This window comes from Equus quagga, chromosome 4 (genome assembly GCF_021613505.1).
Source record: "Equus quagga isolate Etosha38 chromosome 4, UCLA_HA_Equagga_1.0, whole genome shotgun sequence".
NCBI classification, from domain to species: Eukaryota; Metazoa; Chordata; class Mammalia; order Perissodactyla; family Equidae; genus Equus; species Equus quagga.
This window is the reverse complement of record NC_060270.1, coordinates 139700449-139725381: the sequence shown is the minus strand read 5'-3', so window position 1 is coordinate 139725381 and position 24933 is coordinate 139700449. Positions and strand designations below refer to the sequence as shown.

General features: G+C 41.4%; 1 protein-coding gene across 4 annotated transcripts in view; it reads right to left on the bottom strand.

Annotated features, from left to right (window-relative positions):
• PARD3B (par-3 family cell polarity regulator beta) overlaps nt 1-24933 on the bottom strand; it is a 915243-nt gene that overhangs the window by 119966 nt on the left and 770344 nt on the right. The window lies entirely within an intron of this gene.

The window sequence follows — 24933 nt, the reverse complement described above, 5'->3', positions numbered from 1 at the left end:
TTAACAAAGAAGGTAGCAAACACCTCAATTAAAAGAAAAAGTTATAGTAGCTAGTGAGTCAGTATAGTTCTATGCAAATAAAGATGTTTTGGTTTTGTTTAAAAAATAAAACCAAAAATGAAAGTAGTACAGTGGTCTGAGACACAGAAGCAAAGCTAAAAGGAGCTAAGGGGCCTTGTGAAATGAGTGATAATGCCATTAAAGATTTACTGTTTATTAGTTTTTAAAGCAATTTTGAAGAGGAAAAAGGAAGAATAGACCATTGCTGGGAGGAGATGCTTTGACGTGATAACAGCACCAGAGAAAAGGCAGAGCAACCTGAACTCCTGTTTTGCTTCCATTAAAGAATCGTGGAACCATATAATTTTGGAGCTGGAAAGAGTTGCTGAGATCGCTGAGTCCCACCCTCCTGTCCTTATAGATGAGGAAAGGTGCATGGAGACAGTAAGTGACTCATCTGACATCTCCATCAAGGGAAGGCAGAAGAGAGGCAGAAAAGGACAGTGGAGGGAGAGAGAAAATCCACAGTCCAGGATGCTTTAAAGGCACTCCAGTTGCTGGTACTCACAAACTACATCCAGGGTTTTGAAAGAGCTCAAAGGCGTCCCCTAAAATGCATCGTTGAGAAATTAGACAATGTGAGATGTGCTTAGATACTGGAGGTGAGCAAATAGCCAATTTTTTTAAATGGCCAAAGCAAAGTTTAGAAAAGATAGAAGACAATAAGTTCGATGCTCATTTCAAGCAAAATTCTCTGGAATATGACAGTAGAGGCAAGTAGAGATCATCAACAGGAGTCAGGGACAAATATTAGTGTGGGAAAGAGATTTACAAAAATGTAATTGCCAAGAAGAGCCTTTTATCTTCTCAAAGTGGAAGCCAGACCGGACTGACTACAGCTTGAATAGTAAATGCTACCTTGCACACTTCGCAAGCTTTTGAAGCAGAGATGAGATGGAGGAAACAGTGATCTGTTGTGGCCTGGGAAGTCTTTCATCTAGGGGTACTTGGTGAGGAGGCGTTTCCTGACAGAACAGGAATAGGATACATCATCCCAAAGGTGAGAGCCAAGAACCAGGAGAAACCAGTGGGATCATTGAGACCCAAGAATCAGAGCAGATCAGAGGGAGGAGGCAACCAGAGAGAGGCTGTGCTGACCAGGAGGTGAGACAAACTATATTAGCCTGGGAGGTTGGCCAGTTCAAGAATGTGACCAGAAAGCTGAGTGATCCCAAAGTCATGCAGCTAAGAGTGGAGCCACTGGGACTCATTCATTCATTCAATACATATTTATTGAGTACCAGATGCCCCAGGAACTGTGCTGGGATTGGAAATAAAAGTACAATGCCTGCTTCCAGACCTCACAGAGGAAACAAACCAGTAACAGTCCATGCCAGTAAGTGATCCTTCTGTGGTACGGGTCTACACAGGAAGCTTTGGAAGGACCCCTGAGGGGTGGAATGTCTGGGCTAAATCCTGAGTTACACACAGGGCTGAATCCAGAAAAATTTAGGCATAGGGAGAAATGGGAGTATGGCTGGTTAAAGCCATGGTCTTGGGTCATGGCAGCCATGGGTGGGGTCCTTGGAAAACTGGGAGAATGAGGAGAGCAAGAAGAGAGAGCTGAGTAGAGAGTCGTATTTGAAGAGGCATTTGTAAAAGGCAATGCATATAAGGAGCACAGGGTAACGTCCTCTGGTACAGTCACCGTAGCACCCCAAACTGAGGCTCGCCCAGATTAATGTAGCCTGTGACAGGGAAAGCACAATGGATCAAAAGAAACATTCAAGGAATGTTGGACCTAACAACATTTCCTCACTGGGGAGATGCAGCGCATCGACATGACAACCAAAGCTACCCATTCCGCTGGATCTTCCTGGGAAGGAGTCAGGGTGTGTGGCTACAGGAGGTGGAAGGAGTCTCAGATTTCTGGCTTGGACAACTAGGTGGATAATGGTGTCTACACTGAGGTGTCACAGGCACAAAAGAGCAGCAATGGCAGGCAAGAGGCTTGTAATTAAAAATGGGTGTTAATCAAGTGAGGACCAAGTCTGTCATTATGTACCTTGTGGAGACATGACTTCTTGAGGGGGCGATCAGTTTCCTGAGAATCAGAGTGTAACCCCAGGAAAGAGCAGGCTCTGCTCTCCGACACTGCCTTTCACTGTCCCGGCTAGGAGGAGCGCCTACTGGTCAGGAAGGGAGGATTCGTATCAACTGAGAATCGCCTCGGTGTTACTCTGTTGTAAAAAGTTGCACGTGTGCCTGAGTTTATTGTTGACAAACCTCTGTTTGGGGGGCTACACATAGTCCACATTGGAAGACTGGGTTATATTCTCCTGTCTAAGGTGGAAGCCTTTTAAGCCAAGCTGGATCACTGCTCCTGTCTTCCTTCCAGACAAGCAGGGACTGGTCTGGGATGCGGTCAGACCTGCCCCTTGTCTAGCTCAGCCATCCTGAGGTGACCTCGCCGTGCAGCAGCGGGCACCTGAGTGGGCTGCATCTCTCCAGAGACGTAAAAGGTAGGGCTGGCAGATCTGTCTGTTCCCCGGGAGTGGGAATGGGTCGTTACAGGTCTTCTTCTTACCCTAGCTGTAGACTCTGTGAGAAGGAATGGTGCTTGTCTAGCAGCAGCATGGGGTTTAGTACAAGGAAAAATTTTCTGCCAAGGGAGTTACCCTAAAACGAGAGGGTCTTCCCATTACCCGGACTCTAGTATCTGGAACACTTCAAACGGAAGCCTCAGCCACTATTGGGAGTAGCTTGAAGGGATTCCAGTGCTGTCCAATACGGCAGCCGACAGCCGCACGTGGCTACTGAACATGGAAATGTGGCTAGTCCAACTGGAGGTGTGCTGAAAGTGTGAAAAACACACCAGGTTTCAAAGACTTAGTATGAAAAAAGGAATGTAAAACAGCTATAGTAATTGTTTTGAATACATGTTGAAGTTATATTTTGCATATATTGGGTAAAATAAAATACATAATAAAATTAATTTTGCTCTTTTAAATGAGGCTACTATAAAATTTAAAATGACATCTGTGGTTCATATTGTACTTCTGCTGGACAGAGCTACCCTAAACTGAAGTCAAACCGCCCCACCACCCAGACACCAGGCTGGGCCTATGGTTCTGTTGTTGATTTTGACTATTTCCCACACACAGAAGAAAGTCTCACTAACTGAGAACATCTTCCCCTTTAGTGTAATTCGGTGGCATTTCACATAATTAATAGATACACTGGGACGCACCCCAACCCCTAGAGAAAAATTCTTGTTTTCTCTCTTTTCACTAAACTACAAATGTTTCTAGTGGTGTCCACTATTTTTTGTTGTTCCAAAGAAAGGAATAAATAATTTAATCTAAAATATTGGCATTCAAATGAAAATATCAAAAAGGACATACTCTATAAACTTCTGTGGTTGTTTAGGGTGCAGGTCAATGAGGATGATATTCTTTATCAGAGAACTTAAGACAGTACTTAGTTAAAACAATATCAAGCCATGGATATTAAAGTACATAAGTTTTATGTAATTGGCTTAAATTAAACGATGGGATAAACAGAGCCATTGAGATTCATAATTGAGTGGGATGTGGTGGAAAAAATGGATTCTTATTTGTATTGATAAAACTTCTCTTGGCAGCTTTGTAACAGCCTGGAGAAAAGAAATAATTCAGATTTATGCCCGTTCAACTGTGGAGAACAGCATGCTGCTGGGGTGCAGGAGACCGCTGCCGTGCGCCAGAGGTCACAGCCCGGACAGCGACGCCGACAGCAGCATTCAGAACACAAATCAGACAAAAGAAAGCCACACTTTTCCTTCCAGGAAACAGAACCCAAGCAGTGACAAGAATATTCCGGCCTGCACAGGAACGAGCTTTCTCACACATCTCCCCCACGTGAAGAAAGGACAGCTGAAACTTGGGAAGGCTATAAAAAGACCTGCCGTGTATTTATTTAAAACGATTTTTGAAATCAATAACAATTAAGGCCTGGTTCACTCGAGTCTCATCACAGTGTGGTCCCTGGACCAGCAGTGTGAGCATCTCACTGGGAGCTGGTTGGAAATGCAGAACCTCAGGCCCCACCTGGTCCTCGGGAATCACAATCTGCATTTTAACCAGCTCCCCAGGTGATTCCAATGCAGCGGTCTGAGCAGCTAAGCTTTTCCTTTGTAGAAGTGCACTTCTCTGCCACAGCTGCTTACTTGCTGTATGGAGCACCCCATGGAAGGTGACCTCCTGCCTCTCACTCTGCTCATGAAAAGAGCACCAGCATGTTAGGGATCCCAGTTGGAGGCAGCCTTCAACCAGTCCCTGGTCAATTAATGCAGCTTTTAGCTGCAATTATTGGACATCACTGCTCCCCAGATGCTTCTGGCATCTACAAATAGCTTTTTACCTCCTTCCTTCATGGGGCAGGTTTTCTCCCAGACGTACCTGTTTTCTTTCTTTTTGCATCATTCGATTTTCGCTAGAATGGAAAAGCTTTGAATGATCAGTTTTTCTAAAGTGAACTGCTACTGTCTTTCTGAAAGTAGAGTGTACTTGCCACTCAGCTGCCTGTAATTGCAGCCAGAGCTGCCGCTGACCTGGGGACCACTATTCAACAGAGTGCTATTACTTTCCACAACGGAAGTGATAGATTTGGACTTTATACACGCGGGGAAAAAAAGTCCACATAATCAAATGGAATTTTAGAGAGGGAAAAATAATTCTTAAAAAATAATACAGAAGTCAACATAGCACCATGGTTAGGTGTCCAGGCTCTCGATTCAGGTTAAGTGCAAACCCCCTCTCCCCACTGACATCGGGCCAGGTCTTACTCTGTCTGCAACCCTCTTCCTCATTTGTACCCTGGGACAGTACTAGTCCTGCCGGTGAGGTGGTCAGCAGGATGAAATGATACATGCAAAGCGATCAGCACAGTGCCTGGCTGTAGCAAATTCTCCATAATGTTTAGTGTTGGCAATTATCATTAAATCATCCGAAATTTTATTTCTTATCAAAACACTGCAATTTGGTTTCTGAGTTATATGACATTAGGTTAAACTTGAGTTGTATTTAACTAACCATGTAGATAAAAATGTAATAAAACAATTGCTTTAAAACATGCTAAAAAGTCAAATTGCTCTCCTTCTCTTTAGACCAGAAGGAATTCTATTTTGACTTACTGGAGTTGTGACGTAATCATACCATTACTTCAGGGCGGGTCCAGAGCCTCTCATTGCAGGGCACGGTGTGGACCCAGGAGCAGCCCCGTGTTGACTAATGACCTTCTCAAGGCTTCCAAGAGGTCTCCTGGGTGTCTTACAGTTCTACCAACCCAAAGTAGGCTGGAGAAACAGGATTAACTTCTTGACTGGAAGGGTGGTTAAACACTGGGGCAGGAGACCAAGGGAGGCTGCAGGGTTTCCATCTCTGGGGACTCTTAATCAAGAGCAGTCTAGGATGCACGATTTGCTTCTTCTGCCTGGGAGCAGGGGATTGAACTAGACAAACTCAAAAAGAAAAATGTACTATTTTTAATACTATTTTTAAATACTAGTTTTTAAATTTTAATGCTATTTTTTTTAACAAATAGAATGAATTTCCTTGTAATTTATAGGAAAATCAGTCCTGACTGTCCCTGCCCTCATGTGGAGCATGCTACCCCTCCTCGTTGGCCAAACGAACGGCACTCAGCAAGGCTGGAGTTTACTTGTTGACATGCGTGGGGCTCCTCCACCAGACTCCGTGGTCCCTGAGCCTGGGACACCATCACAGTAGGGCCACACTCTACACCTCGTGCAGGAGAGGTCGGGGCGCATTGGGTTGGATGATGGAGAGGATTTAGAAGAGCGTTTGATATTCTAGTAACCATCCCTTGGGCAGCTATTCACTCATTTATTTATTGAACATTTATTGAGTTAAATTATGACAGATGAATTCAAAAGATATTTTTACAGCACCTCCTTTGCACAAGGCAAACCTTTCCCCAAGGAACCTAGCGTAGAGCCACATGCACAAAATCCACATTTCCAGCACCCAGAGGGCTAGCAGTTCCAGACGTAAGGAAGCACTGACTACAGGTTGGAAGCAATACTCTGCAATTCTTTTTCTCCCTTACAGATTTCAGAGGAGCTTCTTAAAAACCCCACGGGTCCTGGGGCTGGCCCCGTGGCCGAGTGGTTAAGTTCGCTCGCTCCGCTGCAGGCGGCCCAGTGTTTCATTGGTTCGAATCCTGGGCGCAGACATGGCACTGCTCATCAAGCCATGCTGAGGCAGCGTCCCACATGCCACAACTAGAAGGACCCACAACGAAGAATATACAACTGTGTACCGGGGGACTTTGGGGAGAAAAAGGAAAAAAATTAAAATCTTAAAAAAAACCCAAAAAAAACCCCCACGGGTCCTGCCCCCTCTAAGTGAGAACCATGCAGCACACAGGAAGGAAATAAAATATGCCTGGTTACCTGGGATGAAGGCTGTAATGAAGACCCTTCTATAAAACACTGTTCTAGTCCATTTTCCTACTTGGCAGCTTTTACTCCAAAGGAACATCCCTGAGGCTACTGGACGGCTGCATGGAGTGTGAGAAGGGTGCGTTTTCCCCTCGAGAAGGCCTGCTCCGTTGAAATGCTCTCTTGGTAAACAGAAAGGCCACAATCTAGCAGGATTTCAGTCTCAGTGCCCAAATGACTGGCCTATAAACATAACTTTTAACAGCTTTTCTTCAGCAACTCTGACTGTTTAATTAATCTTCAGCCATTAACCATTCATTTAAAATGCCACTTATGAAATCTTAATTTTGCACATTATCAGCTGGTTCACAAATAGCTAACCATGAGCGGAAGCGTAATGATTCTCTCTCCCCGTTCTTAGAGCTCACCAAGCTTATAGCCAATTCTGGCTTCTTAATTAACCATATGCATATTAGCATTTAAAATTAAATGACAGTTTTTTTTTTTTTAAAGAATTAATGTGCAGTGAAATGTTAACACTAACATCATTCTGCTGCCTTTTGAAGGGACTGAAGGCAGCGCCCGGCCAGGCCACTGCAATTCTGGACGCCCACAGGTGACACATGTGTGGGAATACTCCTCCCCTCACTCGAGTTGCCCTAATTGAGAGTACTCTTGCAATGATAGTTCGGACCCACTGTTCAAATTCTCCAGCTTTTATGTTTAAAGAAGAATAAGAAATGTCAAGCCCCAGACATTCTTTAGCGCTGGGCATTCAGAAATGACAAATCCAGCAGCACATCCTCTTTTGGTGGTTGATCCTAATTAGGTGAGTCAGTTCAAACCAAATAAGAAGGCAGGGAAGGACATTCAGAGAAAAAAAATAATAGTCAGCTGATGCTGGAATGACTTTTTCTCTAACTAGGCCTCTGACTACCAGAGCCTGGGAGGAAGTCACTTCTAATTTTACAGGTGTCAGCTAGGGTCAAGGTCCAACCTGCAAACTGGGCCCAGAGTAGTTCAGGCTGGTTCATCACAGTACATGGAAGGCTCTGACCCACCAGCCAGTGCCTGGGTCACATCTGAGATCTGATGGACGGCTCCCAACTTCCGGGACTAGACTCTGAGATCTGATGGAAGCTCCAAACTTCCGGGACTAGACTCTGAGTCTGTGATTGATTTGATTGGTGGCAGTAATATACTTCCAGACTGTACACATTATATCTTGGAGAATTATGGTAATCTTGGGAAATTTTCTTTTTCTTTTATCCAAATACAGAGATTCCAAAGATGAACAGAAAGAGTCCCAAATGAAAATTATGTTGCACCACCTACTAAAATTCCACGCTCTTGGAATGAGGAAAATTGTGAGAACATTCATTAAAAATGTTTTACAACACTGTGGGAGTGAAAATGGGAAAGACAGCAGATCGTTTTCTGGATCACAATGTGAACTGAGGCACGGCACCTCTGAATTCATTAGACACGTAGAGTAGGTGACACGTCGGTGGCTATAGCCTCGTTTTAGTTCCATTATACCCGTGCAAATTACTGAAGCTAGTTTTGACTGAGAATACACGTACAGGTGTCAAGAAAACAACAACATTGAGACTGTAATTAGAAACAGAACTGTACTGATTAAGGAAAGAATTTAGAATCAAACATGCACAAACAATTTGGGTCTCAGCAAACTGGGCATTTTGTAATCTCATTAGCAATTCAGTTTTTAATCCAAGTAACTACTTAAAATACAAGCATATATTGACTCTGCAATTTCTGAGGCTTTATTCCAAGAGAATGACAACCATTTATTCTCTTTGAAGGCCTTCTAGAACAAAAGGAATCATGAGAGCTTTCCAACGAACAATGCATAAAGGCCACTGAGCCAGATCCGTTCTGTGATTCCTTCCCTGATCAATTCATTTAAGAAGCATGCATGGGTGCCTGCCATGTGCTAGACACTGGGAATGCAGACATTTCAGGTAAATCTTGCCCACAAAAAGGTACACTCCCATGAGGCAAATGTGGCAGTTTACCCACAAAGCTTAGTTTTGATGTGGTTACTTTCTCTTTTGGGTACTCTCTGAGCATTTTTCTTTGAGTTAAGGAACTAATGGTGACCGTTAAGATTCTGAAAGAAGAAAGACACCTTAACTAGTGATTCACCAAGTCTGGAACCCAGGCCAGCAGCATCAGCATCAGTGGGCAGCTTGGTAGAAATGCACATGTTAGGGTCCTAGTAAATCAGACCTAGTAAATCAGAAACTCTGGAGGTAGAGCCCAGGTCTGTGGTTTACCATGCTCTCCAGGTACTTCTGATGCAAGCTTGACTTGAGAACCATGACCTTAGACCATTAAAAGTTGACCTTTAACTGCAGTAGCTTATATATATATATATATATATTTTTTTTTTTAAGATTTTTATTTTTTCCTTTTTCTCCCCAAAGCCCCCAGTACATAGTTGTATATTCTTCGTTGTGGGTCCTTCTAGTTGTGGCATGTGGGATGCTGCCTCAGCGTGGTTTGATGAGCAGTGCCATGTCCGCGCCCAGGATTCGAACCAACGAAACACTGGGCCGCCTGCAGCGGAGCGCGCGAACTTAACCACTCGGCCACGGGGCCAGCCCCTGCAGTAGCTTATATTTATCAGACTAATAAGGGCATCTCATAGCCCTGAGAGTGAGTGATGAGGTGGGAAATGGGGCTGAAGAAGATGGCGAGCCTTTTCCATATCTCCATCTGTGCTAGGTCACACCTCTTGGTCCAATGAAGAGAAAGGAGGTAGCACGCAGACTAACTCACCCAGTTCCTAAGCCTCCGTCCTTTCTCCTCTGCCTGGTGTTGGTAAGAGCATCTTCTTTCGCTTCTCCGCACATGCCAAGCTCCTGTCCACATTGGACTTTCCACTTTGCTGCTCTTCTGCCTGAAAAGCCTTTCATGCTCCTTTCTCCACCAATCTTCTCCTGACTAACTACTCATGCTTCAAGCCTCGACTTAAAGGTCCCTTTCCCAGTTAATCCTCCCTGATCTTTCACGATGTCAAATGTGTTTATAGCATCCTCTGCTTTTGTGTGGTAGTACTGAAGGCGTGGTTATAATTATTTAATATTTGTCTACTCCAGTAGATCTTAAGTTCCCTAACAGTAAGGACTATACCCAAATCTTACTCAATAAATACTTTTGAATGAGTGAAGATTCATTAAGCAGTAAATTTTATGGAACCCAAACCAGTGTTAAAGAACCATGTTTCCTATGGCCTGACCTGGGAGTTAAGCTGGTTCAAGATACATCATCAGCAGTTCCTGGAACCCCCTCTTCTTACATCTTTAGATATTTCTATTCTCTACATTCTCCACCTAACTGTTCTAGAGAAGGGCACCTTAACCAATCGTGGTGGAAAAGTGAGAAAAAAATAATGGCTAAAATTTGCTGAGCACTCAACAAGAGCCAGCAACTGTGCTACACACTTAACAAGCATTGACCCTTCAAGTCTCCAAAAATCCTAGGAGACATGGGGTCATCTTCACCCCATGAATAAAGAGAATAAAGAGAGGCTTGAAGATGTTACACTTTATGGCCAAGGAGACAGAGTAGTAGAGTTAGAATTTATATCAAGAATTTATGCCCAACTTCAAATTCCATGCTATTGACCACTAGGAGAAAGATGATAATCTCAAAGGTAATAAATAGATAGTTAAACACTGCTCAATACTTGGCATATAATAAGTGTTTAATGAATACTACTAGCTATCATCATCATCATCACTATTACTATCCTTAGTCTTGAAAATTCTCATAAATATTATGCTTCTAGATCCTAAAATCCACATCTGAGAAGATTCTGAACACACTTCATCTGATAGAGCTAAATTTGGAGAAATTCCCTCTCAGAAAAAAATTTCCAAAGGGAAATTTATGAACTGAGCCTCTTCAAAACTACATGTAGACTCAAATGATCTGAAAATTACTATTGAAGTCTACTGCTTTACACTTTTTGTTTTCCAGTGAATTAGTTTTGGTCTTGGAAATCACACACACTCATAAAAGTTGTGTTCCAGACTCTCAATTGGTAATAAGCACATGTAAGCCCTTGGTGCTATAATGTCCTGAATTTCTGAAACACTTAGATCTAGTTTTGTTTCTCTTACTTGGCATTTCTTAGTTCTCACTCACATAAGTGCCCAGATAAACCAGTTCATAAGATACTTGCCAACTTACACCAACACTGGCCTCACTCCTGGAAGAAAAAGGTTGGAACAAAGCTGCAGTGAGTGGAAAGCTGTGACAGAACACAGAAAAACAGATGAGGAGAGAAAGGGCTACAGTGGAGCACCACCATGCTAGTTATTCTTGGTGCAAGAACACTGAAGCATGAGGGGCAAAGAAGGAAACAACCCATCCGCCCACCTGCTAAATGTGGTCACTGAAACGGTGAGGACAGCCCACAGGGTCTCTGAGTGAGAGCATGGTAGGGAGATGGAGCCTTTAGAAACGTTATGATGGAAAGTTCATGAGACCAACACTCAGGAGCATGGGAGCTATTGCTGTTCTGTGGGCCTCAACAAGAAGGTCTAAGATGAAAAAAATTGAATGCTAATAACCAGTCTCTTCTACAACTTTTCCAAAATCAGTGTTTATTTAGATTCAAATGTCAAATCATTTTCAAGAGCCTACAATGTACCAGGCCCTATACATGTGGCCTTCATATACATGTTCTTTTAATCCTCTAACAACCAAGTCTATTAACTGTAAATTGATGGTATCAACACTCACTGTTAGAGTAGGATGAGGGAGTTCCATTTTTGCTGTGATGGAATAGCTTGTTGCATTCTCAATTTCATAAGAATAACCAGAACAGCTGAACAAACTTAAAACAAAACAAAACAAATCAAAACTGCTTGTAGGCATTGGAGAACTCCCAAAGCAGCCAGAACTTGAGAGGCCAAGATTGATTCTGAAAAGTAGGTAAGCACATTGAATTGAGCCCAATATTCTGTGGCACTTTTCTCTGCAAGTCATTTGCTAATTCATAAGTGGCACAGAACCAAATGCTAAAAAAATGAGCAGAGTTTAGTGGTTAAGAGACTTGGAGACTGAGCAGAGATTTTGACAACCCTCACAGGGCTGGGAAGACAGAATTAGAGTTCACGGTCTGCTAAGGAAGAAGGGCCTGGTAAACAACCCAGATTTCCAGTTAGGATCATAGAAAACCCATACCCCAGGAGTCAGGGTAAACAACAGAGACCACCCCTCACAACAACTAAAATCCAGCTTCCAGCCATCTCAATCCAAGACTGCATTAAGAAAATATGCTCCTACACTAACTGCCTGTCACAAAGCAAAAATTAATCCTCTCTAGAGAAAGATAACATCAGCCTTATATTATTTCCACAATTCATCAAATACTATGTCTAGCATTTGATTAACACAGACCAAGAGAAAGGACCAAATGATTGAAAACCAGTGGAAAATCAAAGAATACAAATTGATCCACAGCTGATCTAGATAGTTACATTATTATACATGGTTCTTAAAATAACTATAATTAATATAGTCAAGAAAAAAGATGACAAAATGGAGAATTTCATCAGAGAAGTAGAATTTCAGAGTAAAACAAATGGGAACTCTAAGCCTGAAAATTATAATAACCAAAATTAAGAGCTTAACAGATGGGTTTAGAGAAGCTTGAACACAGCAGAAGGCAAGATTAGTAAACTGGAAGACAGGTCATTCAAAAATAACCAAGATGAAACAGAGAGAAAAAAAATAGAAGCTGAGAACAGAGAGCAAGAAACATGTCCATGTACAAAAAAGCCTAATATTTTTGTGTCATTGGAGTTCCAGAAGGAAAAGAGAAAGAAAATGGGACAGAAACAATTTTTGAAAAGACATCAGCTGAGAATTTTCCAAAATTGAAGAACATTAAATCACAGACTTAAGAAGCTCTACAAATCCTAACGTGCTTTAAATACATCACCACAGGGGCTGGCCCTGTGGCCGAGTGGTTAAGTTCGCGCGCTCCGCTGCAGGCGGCCCAGTGTTTCGTTAGTTCGAATCCTGGGCGCGGACATGGCACTGCTCATCAGACCACGCTGAGGCAGCGTCCCACATGCCACAACTAGAAGAACCCACAACGAAGAATACACAACTATGTACCGGGGGGCTTTGGGGAGAAAAAGGAAAAAATAAAATCTTTAAAAAAAAAAAAATACATCACCACACACACACAAGCACATAGGAAAACTGCTGAAAACAAAATACAAAGAAAAATTTTAAAGCAGTTAAGAAGAAAAAAGTCCCTTATTTTCAAAGGAGTAACAATAGTCTGATAACAGACTTTGATGAAAACATTAAAAGCCAGAAAACTATGGAATGATATCTTTAAAGTGTTAAGTGGAAAAAACCTGCTAACCAGGTACCCAGGGAAAATATCCTTAAACAATTAAGATGAAGTAAAAATTTTCAAAACAAATAAAAACAAAGAGGATTTGCCACATTACAAGAAATACCACAAGAAGTAATAAAGGGAAAAAGAAACAACATCCCAAATGGAAGCAAAGATATTCAGAAACAAAGAGAAATAGAAATCGTTAAAATAAATGAATAGTTACCATTTAAAATAATAATTACAGAGTATTTTAGGGTTCAAGACAAGTGCAGATTTAAAATACATGAATACAAAGGCTAAAAAGTAGGAGGGGTTAAATACAGTTAAAGTGTTCCAAGTTCTATACATTGTACAAGAAACGATAAACATACTAATTTATCATGGACTATAATAAGTCAAGAATGCACATTATCATCTCTTGAATTCTACAGGTACTAAGAGAAGAATAAAAGAATGTATAACAAACTCATAAGGTTCAAAAACTGAATCATAGAGAATGCTTGATTAATAATCTTTACAAAAGGCAAGAAAGGACAGAAGAATAAACACAGAACAGGTGAAACAAGTAAAAAATGGAGAGTAAGACAGAGATTTAAACCAAATTATATTTGCAGTATCATTAAATATAAACAGAATAAATACTACAATTAAAATACAGAGATTGTCTGACTGGATGTGAAAACAAAGCAAAACCTAACTATATGCCTCTTACAAAAGACACACTTTAAATATAAGGGTACAGAAATATTGAAAGTAAAAGGATAAAAAAGATATACTACGCAAAAATTAAGAAAAAGAAAGATGGTATAATTATATCAATATCAGGCAAAGCAGACTTTAAAGCATCAGTCATTACCAGAAACAAAATGAGACAAGTCCTAATGATAAAAGGAATACATATTTCAGGAATATATAACAATCCTAAATTTGTATGAACTTAATAAGCTTGCAAATGCATTAAGCAAAAATTGACAAGACTAAAAGAATAAATTGATAAATCCACAATCATAGGAGTCTATTTTAACTTTAAAACAGAAAGTAAAGAATCTAAAGAGCATGTTCCCCAACCCCAATGTAATAAAAAACTAGAAATCAACAACAGAAAAATAATAGGAAAATCTCCCAACAGTAGAAAATCAAACACACTTCCAACTAATCCATAAGTCAAAGAGGAAGTCTCAAGAAAAATTAAAAAATACAATGAGCTGAATAAAATGAAAATACAACATATCAAAATTTATGAGATATGGCCAAAGCAGTGCTGAGAGGGATATTGATAGCATTATAGCATTAAATGCTTATATTGGAAAAGAGGAAATCCTCAAATAAACAATCTAAGCTCCCACTTCAGGAAACTAGAAAAAGGAGAGAGAAAAAAAGAAAAAAAGCAAAGCAAGCAGAAGGAAGGAAATAATAAAGAGCAGAACTCGATGAAATTGGAAACAGAAAAACAATAGAGAAAATTAATGACAAACTACCTGATCCTTTGAAAGATCAATAAAATTGAAAAATTCCAACAAGACTGACAAAGAAAAAAAGAAGACACAAATTACAAGTACCAAAAATGAAATAGAGAATATTACTATAGACTCTTCAATTCAGTAAGATAATAAAGGAACATTGTATCAATAGAATAAAAAGGGAATACTACAATTAACTCCACACACATAAATTTGATAACTTAAATGAAATGGACCAACTCCTAGAAAAGTAAAAACTACCACAACTCACACAATATGATATAATTTGAATAGCCTTATAATTATTAAAGACATTGAATTCATTACTAAAAACCTTCCCAAAAAGAAATCTGTAGGCCCAGATGGTTTCACTGGAGAATTCTACCAAATTTTTAAACAAGAAGTAACACCAGTTCTATACAGTTTCTTCCAGAAAAAGAAGAGGCAACACTTCTCTACCCATCTAATGAAGCCAGTATTACCCTGACACCAAAACCAAGGAGAGTACCAAAAAATAAAACTACAGACCAATAACCCTTGTGAACGTAAATGCAAAAATTCTTATCAAAATAATAGCAAATAAATTTAAGTAATAGATGAAAATAATTATATACCATGATCAAATGGTTTGTATTCTAGGAATGCAAGGCTGGTTCAATGTTTGAAAAGCAATAAATGTAATCCAACATATTAACAGGCTAGAAAAAGATACTACTCAGCAATAAAAGGGAATGAACAATTGATACCCACAACAACTTGGATGGCTCTCAAGGGCATTATGCTGTGTCAAAAAAGCCAATCTTAAAAGGTTACAAACTTCCCAATTTATGTGATTCCATTTATGCAGCATTCTAGAAATGACAGAATTATAGAGACGGAAAACTGGCTATTGACTGCCAGGGGTTGGGGATGGTGGACAGAAGGGCGTGTAACTATGAAGGGGCAGCATGAGGGAGATCTTTGCGGTGAGGAACTGATTCTGTATCTTGATTGCAGCAGTGATGATGTGTGTGATAAAATGGCATAGAACTATGCACACACATTGTTTCAACATCAAATTCCTGGTTTTCATATTGTCCCATAGTTATGTAAAATGTAACCACTGGGGAAAACTGGGTGAAGGGAACAAGGGACTTCTCTGTACTATATTTGCAACTTCCTGTGACTTATAAAGTTCAAAAGAAAGAGTTAAAGAATAATTATAACTATGGCTATATATAATAACTGTAACCATATGGCTATGAAAAAAGCAAATAAAAGCACATAAGGTCATGTTGGCAAGAACTGTCCATCCAAATTGAAAAAAAATCTACCAAGCAGAGAAGCAAGAACATTTTAGAATTCTCCACCCAACTTCAGTTCACTCCTAGGGGATTAATAGTAATCTTAATGGCGGAATGGTCTAAGTCTCAGATACCAGCATATATAACATTAGCTTAAACCTAAATGGTGCTTATTAACTTGCAGATGCTGTTTTTTTGTTTGTTTGCTTACATATATAAACTCAGTTAAATTCTTGCAACAACAGTCTTCTGCAGCTCCTATGATTGTGCTCATTTTACAGATGAGGAGACTAAGCTAGAGAGAAGTAAGAAATCAGAGGCGGGAGTGGTACAAGACAGCCAGTGAGGCTTTGTTCTAAGGATGGGCACGGCTCGAGCCCAGGCCACCTACTGACCTGGACGTAGAAAATCCACTGCAGTCGCATTGAAGACACTAACCCTCCTCACTTTGTGCTCAGAGGTCTTGGCAACTTGAAAAGTGAGAACCGAGTAATGGCCAAGTTTGAGGAAATCCAGAGTGCTCAGGATTGATTGAAAGTCTGTGCAAAACAAAGCCTTGTGAATTCTATTTCTGATGGGTTCAAATCAATCCTCAGTCAGCTCTCCAGAGGAGAGGGTATTCCACAGCATATAAATATTAAAACATCTCTTTAAGATGTTGGATATTTATGAGTACTAACATTAAAACTATCTTTTATTGCCCGTTCTCATCCCACTGATTATTTATTGTTTGAAAAGATAAATACAGGAAAGCAATTGACCCAACAATGGCCTATTCTTGATTACATATTGCATTAAATTCAGAAATTATAAAGAGGGCACTTTGGAATCTGTCTTCCGCATCAGCAAAGATTGTGTAATGAAAAGGTATGTGGCTTAGCCTAATAGATGAATGCAAACCACAGGTCACAGGAGGCCTGGAGGAAGAGTGGTGGATCCACACAAATCCGGCACTGCCACAGAGAAGCAGGTCAGAGCCCACGGCTTCTGTATGCCCTTGTACTTCCATAGCTTTGAGCAGGTGCTTGGCACATAATAGGTATCTAATTTTTTCATGGAATGAATGAATAAATGAGAGAGGGAGGGCCACCTGGAAGGTAAGGAGCAACACGTGTACTCTTTGCTAATGTCTAGTGGCTTCCAACCTTTTTTACGGCAATCTCCAGTGAGAAATGCATTTCGCATCATGTTCCAGTGCTCAGCTATATACATACTCTACATACATATGCACATATATACACTTTACATCCATATGTGACTTAAACAAAAAAGATTATGAAATAATTCTTACAGATTAGAATCTATGAATGATGTTTTCTTTCTTCTCTGTGCTATTTGCTTAATAAAAAATGTTGGTTGATTCCACTAAATTGATTTCAAGATGCGCTTACAGGTTACAACCTGCAGTTTGAAAAACCTAGCATAGCTGGAAGCACATGCATGGGTTTGGGAGGCACAGCTGGGTTGGTATCCCGGCTCTGCCAACTGTGTACCGGTGTCACCATAGTTAAGTTTCTTAATTTCTCTGAACTGCCAGTTTCTCGTTTGTGAAATAGAGACTCACTCTACATGATTTCTGTTATCTTTCTAGGGCACAAATCTGAACACACCATCTCCGTTTCAACGGCTCCCTGTTGCTCTTGAGCTAAAGCCTAAATGCTTTATCTTTGATGACATGGCATTTCACAATGCGGCCTGTGTTGGCCTCCATCCTGTGCCTCTAGCTGCTCCTAATTTACACAGGCCCCTCCAGCTCTTCTGATATATGCAGTTCCCTAAATGCACCAAGTTTTCTCTCTGGGCCTTTATGCATGTTCTTCTGCCCACTAGGAATTTTACTTGTCTTTAGGTCATAACAGAAACTCCTTCAAGGAGCCTTCCTTAACCAGCCAGATCTGCCTTCAGCGCCCCTCTCTTGTGCTCTTACAGCATCTTTGGCTTGCCCTTATCATGGTAGATCCTCATTACTATTCCAAAATATCAACTGCATCCCTCTCGAGGGCAGAAAACTCTGTGTTCTGTTCTATTCTCTTTGTGTTATTTATGTGTCTAAAAAAATCTTGCATACCTCCTCCTACCTCCTCTTAATAAACGGGATAAGTTAGGCAAATACATCCTAAGGATCAGGTCATTTGTCTGAACAACAGTCAAGCCGATGCTTCCATGACAGCTTTAAGCAATCAGAGTCACCCTTTGAAGCATCTCTTACACATGCCCACTTGCTACCAGTGGTTGAGGACGGCAGGGGGTAGAGGTCTCGGCAGTGGATGGTCACTGAGTACCAACCCTCCCTGCCTACCTCATGTGTAATAAAAGAGAAGACTGCCTACATTTGTCACTCCTGGACCCTGACAACTTAGGCAGACATAAATCTAGCATAGTCCGAAGAGGAGGGCTCTCGGAAGATGGGAACAAAAAAATAATGAGAACATCAAGGTTTAAAGAGCGGGGATGGTGGAAAGCAGAGTTAATGGTATATCAGTTACTATCAGCACTTATCTGGTCATAGAGAGTCTTTCATTAAGAGAGTTCCCATTATTGTTTAAAAGTCACTTAAAAATTGATGGTAATATGTTCTAAGAAAAAAAAAATCTGATTGCTTTGTTCAGCTGATGAATCTTAACTCTCTCTGGGAATGGCGTTCATTACTGGGATTCCCCAACTGAAATGAGATCACCGCGGCTCTGTTTGTGGAAAGTAAAGATCATGTGTCCAGGTAATGAGCTGCCCTCACTGTCCGGGTCCCCACCTCCCACAGCTGTGAGTCAGAAGTGAGGGCAAAGACAGCCTTAGGACTGGGGTAGAATTAACAGGAAAGATCACCAGACGAAGAGACTAGGGACGAACACCAGCAGAGGCATGAGCTGTGCCTGACAAACCTGTGGCTCCAGAAAACACCGCATCTCGGAAATCCAGAGACTGGTGAAGGGACATCAGTTATCCTGCATCGCCCAAGAGCACAAGGTGTGTTCGCACCCAGCTGTTCACATCTGGCTAGGAAGTTTCCTCTTAACACCTTTTCTATCCGTCGTCACCTTTATCTTCGAGTTTCCCCAAACATGCTTTTCAGTGGTCACAAAAACTAAGAACGCATGTCCCCCACTTGCTTTACTTAAGTGATGTTCAAAGTTGTCCAGACTGAGATATTTCTGTCTAAGCTGTAAAACAGGGTCTACAGAATAAAGATAGCCTCCCACAGGGAGTTAATAAGAACATATTGGAACAGAGTGTAATGTAGCATTAATCTATAACTTTTGCATTATTAACAGGAAGAGAAAAAAAAAGGAGCTAAGTCATTTAGAGGTAATCTGCTTGTGGCGGATTCCATGGAATGCCTCCCTAAAACCCACTTGTAACTCCTTTCTCCCTCGCCTTTGCTCACTGGAGAGATGAAACACTATTTCTCAGTACCCTCTTGCAACTGGAAGAGACTTTTAAATATAGTTTTTGTCAGTGAGAAGTTGTTGGGGTCTTCTGGGAAATCTTTTCAAAGGAATGACCTTGACTGGCACATTCCATTGGCCATCTGCCCCTTTCTCCTGCTTTCTCCTTGGAGAGTGGCCTTGAAGCCCAGAGCTGCAACAGCTGTCTAGAATCATGAGCAACACGAGGAAGACGACTGACCGCTGGGGAGAGCAAAGGAGAAAAACGAAAAGAGGCCCCTCGATGAAGCTGGGGTCACCTAAATTCCTCAAAGGCTGGAACGAATCATTAGTTAGGTTTTCCACTGTTTACCAGCCAAACAGGATCTGACTTGACACAGTTGTTCTTGACAACTCTTCTGGGGCCCACAGAACTTTGGCTTGTTCATGCTGTGGACAACTGTTGAGCCCAACTCTGAACCAAATAGACACTCATGTGACACGGCAGAAAGAAAGCATCGTTCTGATGACAAGCTTACGAACACCTAATGAGTTACGGTTTTTAACAAGTAGGTGACAAGGTAGCCAAGTGTGTAATAACTGTGTCCTTCACTTCTGCAGGTGATACGATGGATCTGAAAGAATCTGAGCTGTTTTCTTGCTTTTATTCCCTCACTTTCTTTTCTTTTTCCACTTTTTGTTTCTGATGATTGAAATACACCAGCAGGAGTTTGGGCTAGAATTGGGAATTAACCATTAATCATGCAACCATGGGATTGATGGAATCTAACAGGTTCCCAAACCCACGACTTTAAGGGTCAGCAGCTAGATGTAACCAGTAACCTTCCTAAATAGCTATATTTAGTTCAATAACTTTCTTATTATATAGCCCAATAATATATTTATATAGTACAATAATATGCAGTCTAATAACCTTCCTCAATGGCTATAGTCAACATTTATTGAAGCAAGCACTGGGATAATTTCATTTATTCCACAAACAATCCATAGAAAATAGGATATACTCTTGTCCCCATTTTATAGCGAGGAAACCAAGGCTTTGAAAAATTAGTATATTTGAACCAAGTTCCTAGAAAGACCAATCCATAGCCTCAGGTCTTTCCCAAATTGAATGAATATGCAACTTCCTGATCTATACAGTATGTCCTGCAGATACCTCTATTCTAATGGAACACGTTATACTGTAATTATTTGTTTATGAGACACTTTCAGCGATTAGACTGAGTTCCTTGAGGGTAAGGATGAGTTCTGAACTTCTCTGTATGACCTATGACATATAACAGACGCTCAATAAAAATTTTCCTACAGATACTGGCAAATACCTGCTGGGAATCCAGGCTGCTTAAGCAGAACACTGAGGAATGGTGTGCTCTTTGCTGCTTTAATTTCACAGCTGCAGATATCAGTTAGTAGGCATTTAGTGAGCAGGTGTTAAGTGCCTAGTCTTACACTGGACCACAGAATGTCTTATTTTGCATAATTAAGTCTAAATGGACGTATTTTTTGTGAATACCTGGAAAAGAAAAAAATTAGCTCCAGGATTCACCAAGAACAAGCAATTCCCTTTCTTGTCAGGGTTACTAGATTGGTAAACCCAGGGATTCTCAAAAACACGGTGTACCTTAACATCAGTATGATATTTGACCAAGTCTCCCACGATGTCCATAGATGAACTGGAGAATGCACACTTGATGACAGTGGACTAGATTAATAGCCAACTGAACATCCCAAAGAGTGTTGATTAATGGGGGTCTCAATGATGAGTCGCAGGGACTCTACTTGACAGTGATCAACGATCTTATCAATGACACGGATAAGTCCAAGATGATTAAATATGAGGATGGTGTAAACCCAGGAAGGATAGCTAATAGATTGGAGGACAAAATCAATACTTTAAAATATCTTTATTGACTATAACAGTGGGCTAAACCTAACAGGAAATATTTAACTTTGATAAAAAAATATCCTACATTTAAAAAATATCATTGTACAAATACAGGATTTCATACAGTCTATTGGGGACTCTGGCTTGACAGCACTCAGGTGAGTGCCTAGCTCCCTTGCCTTCCCGTTCCCCTCTTGCCATTGACTCCCCTCTCTCGGGTTTCCCTGTTACTGAGCTTCCTGTAGGTCCTCTAAGCACACTCTCTGGTGGCCCCAGCAGTCACCACGTGCTTCCCTGACAGCAGCCCTGCTCACATGGTGCTCTCATTGCATGTTTCCATCTTTGCAGCCTCCCCTGGCCTGTCAGCTCCATAAGGTGGGGAAGGCACCCATCTTCCCCCTTGTTCCCTGATGAACCCCGCTCTGAACTCAGGTGCTGGCACTTAGCAGACACTCAATAAGTATTTGTTGCATTATATGCAGGAAGATGAGAAATGGCAACTTGGAAAAGTCAATTTACTGAAGGTCACGCAGCAGTACTGGGAAGAGGACTGGACCCAGGGTAGCCTCATGCCAAAGCCCAAGACTTAATTGGCCACTGGCATATTGGGAGCCCAGGTGGATGCCACTCTACCTCTCTTGGTGCTAGTTTCATTTAAATGAGAGTATGGTTCTACTAATGGTGCAGTGTAGGGAAAAGAAGACTGTATAACATAAAGAGATCTATAATAAAGTCCTGACTCCATGCTCTGTGACCTTGGGCAAGTCACTCAACTTCTCTAAGCCTCAGTTTCTACAATGATAATATAAGAAGGTTATTCTGGATGGTCTATGAATTCTCTGGTTAGCTCTGAAATACTATCATGGAAGGAATGTAGAAGTTTCAGACTTTTCCATCCTGTAATGACTCTGCTCTTTCTTTATCGCCAAGCTTCCTAAGTTCTCACCTCCTGATCCATGCTCTTCACATTCCAATTTTCCCTCTGCTTCAATCTAGCTACTGACATTGCTCTAAATTAACTGAGGATCTCTTAGTAGCCATATCCCAAATCGTTTTTTCAGTTCCCATTCTGTTGACCTCCTGACGCATTTGGAAACCTCACCTCTGTGGTCTCTGCTAAACACCTTCCTCTTAGTTTTAAGCTAAAGTTTTTGGCTGCTTCTTCTTTTCTCCTGTCTCTGATACCACTCTCTTATTCCAGGTCCTTTCCACCTTTCACTACTGTAATCATATCTTAATTTGTCCCACAGTCTGACCCTCTTCCTCTTTGTCTGCCATCAAGCTGGCAGAGCTGTTTTCCTCAAATACAAATCTATCAGCTCATGCCCCAGTTAGATACTCTGATGGCTCCCACTGTCCACAAGATACGCAAATACATAAACACCCATTGCACACATGAAACCGCTCATCCTTCTGGAGCCCGGGGCAGACACCACTATTCAAGCAAAACTTCAGGACCCTTCTTAACACGGACTTCCAGACAGCTACTACCAATCAGTGCATGTGAAGGTAAGATGGAACCTATTCATTCACAGCCTGGCTCGAACCTACTTTCCAGCCTCCTTTCCCGTCACTTTCTTTCCCACCCACACTCCATGTTCTGGATGCTTCTGAGCTTCCCTAATGCCATGCTCCTCCAGACCACTTCACCCTTGTATAGTCATGCACCACGTGATGATGTTTCAGTCAACAACCAACCACATATACTGTGGTGGTCCCATACGATCAGTACCATAGAGCCTGGGTGTGCAGTAGGCTGTACCGTCGGGGTTTGTGTAAGTGCACTCTACGATGTTCGCACCATGATGACGTTGTCTAAGGATGCATTTCTCAGAATGTATCCCTATCAATAAGTGACATGTGACTGTACATGCTAATTATTCTATAAGGAAAACAACTTTCCTACTGTATCTGGTCAGTTCTTGCTAATCCTCCCAGAGCCAGTACAAACATTGCTTCCTTTTGGAGACCTTTCCTGACCACCAGCAAAACAAAAAGCTTCTTTTTCTTCTGTTGGCATCATATGGCAATGATCTATTTCCACGTGTGTTGATCCCCTTCTAATTAGAGCATGACCTTATCTGGACTGAGACCACACCTTGGTCATCATGTTGCACTCCCTAGAGTTTACTACAATAGCTAGAACACAGTAGGTGCCGAATAAATACTTACTTACTGAATGAAATGCTAAACAGATGACAAAATGAATGTCTAACTGGACATATGGCAGCTTTAGAACTCAGAGTCCTGCTTATGGACGCCGTCACGGACACTCCCGCAGCAGCTCTCTTCTCACACTCACCTGGTCCCAGGCATGTCAGGAAAGCTCAGAATTTCATTGATAAAGGACAGTAACAGTAATAACAATGATGGAGATAATAGCAACGTCTTGAATACTTACTATGTGCAAGACAAAAATTGTTTGCTTTAAGACTTAAAGAACAAGGAGTAGGGGGGCCGGCCCCATGGCCAAGTGGTTAAGTTTGCGCGCTCTGCTTCGGTGGCCCAGGGTTTCACCGGGTTGAATCCTGGGTGCGGATATAGCACAGCTCATCAGGCCACGCTGAGGCAGCGTCCCATTCAGCACAACCAGAAGGACCTACAACTAGAATATACAACTATGTACTGGGGGGCTTTGGGAAGAAGGCGGCGACAAAAAACGAAGGTTGGCAACAGATGGTAGCTCAGGTGCCAATCTTTAAAAAAAAGAACAAGGAGCAGAACAATCTTTACATATAATTAAAGAGAACAGCAGAATAAAGATAATTCTGAGGATAAAGAGTCATACTTGGATCTGTTATCCAAAAATACGATAACTATCTAAAACACCACTGAAAGAACTTTAGATCATTTATTAACGCAATGGGGTCAGCACCAAAGGAAAGACTACAGCTTATGCACAGGTCTGGGCTGGGCAGTCAATAATATCGTTTTCCCTGATACATTCTGTAGTGGCACCAGTCAACATTATTCTAAGAAATTTCTCTCCCGGTCAAATCTACATGGATGAAAATTAGCTTAGGATAGAGTTTCCTAGTGTTCCAAGGAATAACCACAAGATCTGGAAAAAAAACAAGTGCTAGGTGACAAAAATTTGGGGAGTGATGGTGTGATTATTGCATGCTCCTCTTAGAGAGCCACAATGCTTATTAGCACGTGGGGACGAGAAGACTGCACTAAGAAAATCTGGGCAGTGGGGCTTCACCCAGAAGTCTCTGTGTGGATTTGACCAGTGAACTTTTCTTTTTAAAGAATGCCTCATCTTTATTTCATGGAATTAGTATTGGAAAATACTGGCTTTGGAGGTTCCTAGACACAGTCCATCTGTGCTGGGATTCTAGCAATGGGCACGCGCAAAGGGGATTGCTATGAAGACCTATCTGGTTTAGGGAAAGTAGGACTGGCTATGGTCTGCGCCAGAAGAGACTCACACCTGGTATTATTACACGAAAAAGGTTCAACCCTATATGAAGGCTTGGAAGAAAAAGGCCAACTCCTAACCAGTAGTTTGAATTAACAGTTTAGTTATTATGGCTGTCTCACAGAGTCACAGGAATTTATATTTTCATTTTATCCCAAAGAAAAACTTGACCATCTTTCTTTAATACTATCCACCTGGAAGCTTGACAGTAAGGATTAAAAATTGCTCCTTCCTTCCCACTTGGTTATTGGAAAGGCTCTGAAAGGTAATCAGTCTTGTGAAGCTACACTTTACAGTCTGCATAAAAATGCCACGATTTCCCTTCCTCTCCCTGAGCTAATTGAAGTGCATAATATCACCCAGCTGGGGAAATGTGATCGGTAAACACGTGCAATATATCATGCCCTCACACGGAGGCTGGGTGCTAATGGGGACGGGGTGGTTGTCAGGAGCAAAGGAAATCTGGAAAACAAACCTTTTTTTCATCTAGAATGAGAGCTCTTTGTGCCTGCCACCTTTCCCCCTGTCACCTCCTCCCTCCAGACTTCAAGCTACAGCCAGATTAAACCAAGGTCAGTCAACTCATTCCTTGCGCGTGTAATTCCAAGGGTCACCTAACAATGTATATTGACTAAAACTCTCTTCTATCAGCCTTTCAAGAGAAGAGGCAT